The following is a 4,130-nucleotide window of genomic DNA, read 5'->3' as shown; positions in this document are numbered from 1 at the left end:
CGTGTCACGTACGTGGCTGATTGGTTTATATTTATATACGCTTTGGAGAGATTGCATCAGATTACAATACAGGGATATATATGTAAATACATTGTCTAACACACTACATATTAATATGAGATCTTATTTTAAAGGGATTTCTATTTTCGTGCCCCTGCTTCGTTAGTTGTACTCAGTTTTCCCCAGCTCGTTAGTTTTTCCTCAGTTTTCCCCTCCCTCTAGTTTGAAACCCCTCGAAGACGCGGGTTGCCGTCGGGTCGGAGGCCTTACCGTTACCGTGAGGTCGGTTCCTCGCCGACCGTCTCGTGCTCGACGGGTGGATCCATCTACCGCCGACGCGTGGGCCGTTTTATTTCCCGATTGTATACGCGGTGCTGCCAATGACAAATGGGGCCGCTCTATGGGGCTGCCGCAGCCAATGACCGAGTGGGTCGTCTATTTATTTATAGAAAATTATATATTGCCGCTCTGTGGGGCCTCCGCAGCCAATGACCGTTGTGGTCGTCTATTTTATTTAGAGAATATAATATAGAGCCGCTCCGTAGGGGCCGCCTCAGCCCATGGCACGTGACTATTTTCGCAGCTTAATCTAAAGTGACTCTTATGCTAAACATTGTGCATCCCGACGTTGACCTAGCGGTGGTGGCGAGCATAGCCGTTCGACCATGCCGATATCGGCATCGGCATCGGCATCGTTTGGAGGATGTGGTGCTCGAATAATAGTGGAAATGGGATGTTATTTTTTACATGCATAATATATAGAAAATAGCTAGATCTCTAAATCGATGCATATGAAGCTACATATATATTCTTGGTCATAATCCCCTTAATTATCTAAAGGGGATGGATGCATGGCTTCACGTCGTCGTCGCTTTCATCGTCGGTATCTTCGTCGTCCGAGTAGTAGTACCTCCTGCACATTGTTCCGTCGAACACCTTCACCGTGAGCACATCATCGCCTTCATATTTGAAGTGTACGAACCAGCCGAAATCCACACCGTGCGCGATGGCGAATTTCTCCCAGCCCTTGTCGAGGTACATCCGGCCTTGTCCGTCAAATAGGACCTCCACGGTCCGGAGACGAGGACCGCGATCAGCTGCTCGCGGATACACCTTAGCTGGCTCCTTGCCGTCAAGATAGTCCGCAAATTTTTTTGGGAGTTCCTGCAAAGAGATCGAGCGCCGATCGTTTGAAATTAGGGAACCCTTGAAATTAAAGGTTTTTTAGAACATGCCCATAATTAATCACATGCATCATATATGTGGGAACGCGTACGTACCTTCTTGACCAAAGGGTCTTCATAGACGACGATGAAGAACTCCTCTATGATCAATGGCGGTGTTGACGGTGGTGGTGGCAATGATGATGATCCACTTCCCCTTCCCCTTCCCCTTCCCCTTCCCCTTCCGGTCCGCTTCCGAGACGTGGAAGCCATGGCAATGGATAAAGTGTATGTGAACGAAAAGAAGAGAGAGGCGGAACCTATTGACACAAGGGATGGCCGTGTGGGTGTTTATAAGGGAGAGATGACCGTTGTAGGGTTTACACAATAAAATAAGGAGGAGATGACCGTTGTGGGGGTTTATACACAATAAATTAAGGAGGAGACGACCGTTGTGGGGGTATAGTTTATCATTTTACCGTGAAAAGTAATGCCTAAAAGGAAAGTAATGGCTACAAGAAATCGGTGATGGTTTATCGTTTTTTGCGTGAAAAGTAATGGGTACAAGAAATGGGTGATGGTGTATCATTTTTTGCGTGAAAAGTAATGGCTACACGAAATGGGTGATGGTGTATCATTTTTGTGCGTGAAAAGTAATGGCTACAACAAATCGGTGATGGTTTATCATTTTTGTGCGTGAAAAGTAATGGCTACAACAAAATCGGTGATGGTTTTTGCGTGAAAAGTAATGGGTACACGAAATGGGTGATGGTGTATCATTTTTGTGCGTGAAAAGTAATGGCTACAAGAAATCGGTGATGGTTTATCGTTTTTTGCGTGAAAAGTAATGGGTACAAGAAATGGGTGATGGTGTATCATTTTTTGCGTGAAAAGTAATGGCTACACGAAATGGGTGATGGTGTATCATTTTTGTGCGTGAAAAGTAATGGCTACAACAAATCGGTGATGGTTTATCATTTTTGTGCGTGAAAAGTAATGGCTACAACAAAATCGGTGATGGTTTATCATTTTTTGCGTGAAAAGTAATGGCTACACGAAATGGGTGATGGTGTATCATTTTTGTGCGTGAAAAGTAATGGCTACAACAAATCGGTGATGGTTTATCATTTTTTGCGTGAAAAGTAATGCCTAAAAAGAGTTTATAATTTAGCTCGTGAAAAATAATGCGAGAAAACCAAACTTTGCGTGAAGCTAACCGACGACAGAGAGAGAGAGAGGGTGGTGGCCCCGACCGAGAGAGAGAGATAGGGGTTATCCTGCCCGTTAGATCATACGATCAACGGTCGTCGGGCACGATCCGCGTGACATGGGCTAGACCAATCGGGGCAATGTTGGGCGTACGTGAGAGTTTGTGAAGGGAGAGGGCAAAGCCGAGTAGTATCAAGAAACCAAGGGCAAGTGAGTAGTAAACGGACTAAGGGATTCAAATATGAGATTTAAAAAATGGAAAATGCGTGTTTTGTACAATGAAACCCATCTTGGCCTACCTCAAACTATTTGCAATACAAATCTACATGAGTGTGAAAATTATGGTCTCATTCGGACAAAGTATGTTTTGGGGAAAGCTGTTTTGGGTAGGGCTTATTATGGAAAACCATGCACCTTCATAGCTACTAGGTGATTTGAGAAGTGGCAATTTGTGGTGAAACTTGATTTATCTACGATTTATCTATGATTTGAGAAGTGGAAATTTGTGGTAAAGACTCCATGAGTAAGTGCCACTCCTTTTCGGAATTTTTTGCACATTAAATAACTCATTTAACTAGTTAATCCCATTTGTTGACTCTCTGTTGACCAGCCACTTGAGGGTAAAGCTGAGTATATTGCACTAGCCGGTATTAGCACTCAAGGTGAAAACTGAGCATACAAAAAATGCTAGTATATGACTCGAGGGTATACATGAGTATATCTAAATTTCCGGGGTTAGACTCGAGGACGCGTGTTGCGGTGCGGAAGTGGAAGAAGTGCCATTGTTGACGCGTGTCGCGGTGCGGACGTGGAAGACGTGCCATTGTTGACTCGGGTCGCATTTAGGACGCGTAAGCCCCTCTCTCCCTCCCTCTCGCACACGGTACGTCTCATTATCGCTCACGCACGAAACCACCCCTCTCACGTCCCATCAACTTCTCCAAAAAACCCCAACCGCCGTACGAGCCCTCCCCTGCCGGCGATGGAGAAGAAGAATGCGCCGGCGGCCATCGCCCCCGAGCCCGTCGCCTCCGAGCCCGTCGCCTCCGAGCCCGTCGCCGCCGAGCCCGTCGCCGCCGAGCCCGTCGCCGCCGAGCCCGTCGCCGCCGAGCCCGTCGCCTCCGAGGGCGGCGCATCCGAGGCGGCGCATCCAAGCGCGGCGCCTCCGTGAGCTCGGGCCGGTCTCACTGGCGACGGACCACTTCACAAGATCGGCGAATGCTTATTGGCCAAAGAGGAGTACGTGGACAGCTACTGCTGCTATGAGGCAAGTCCGTAGAAATTGGCGCTCGGGTTTACCCGATCCCGACGTGCACCGCACGAATGGATCATGCTACACCACGCCCTTCCACGCGTCGCTGAGTTCACCTTCCTCCATCTCGGCACATCCCGCTACGTCACCATAGATCTATCTGCAGTTCGTGCAAGGTTCAAATTCCTCGGCTTTTCCCGTGGCGTCACCATAGATCTTATTTTCAATCTTAGTGCTGAATGTTATCTTTTCAATATATTTTAGATTCTACTTCCTCGGCTTTTCCCGTGGCGTCATCGTGCTTGCCCGGAAGAACCCACCGCACAAGATACGAGCTGCTGAACCCACTCACAAAGAAATCGAACACGATGTTTGAGGCGCGAGATGCCATCTGTTTTTCCGAAATCGATCGCCGTTATCAAATCCCCGACTATGGTCTTCGTTGCCACACATTACCCGCCGGAAATTGGTTGGGTCGATGAGAGCACTCCAACTAAGGATATAAA

This window comes from Lolium rigidum, chromosome 2 (genome assembly GCF_022539505.1).
Source record: "Lolium rigidum isolate FL_2022 chromosome 2, APGP_CSIRO_Lrig_0.1, whole genome shotgun sequence".
In the NCBI taxonomy this organism is placed as follows: Eukaryota; Viridiplantae; Streptophyta; class Magnoliopsida; order Poales; family Poaceae; genus Lolium; species Lolium rigidum.
Note: the sequence above shows the minus strand (reverse complement) of the source record.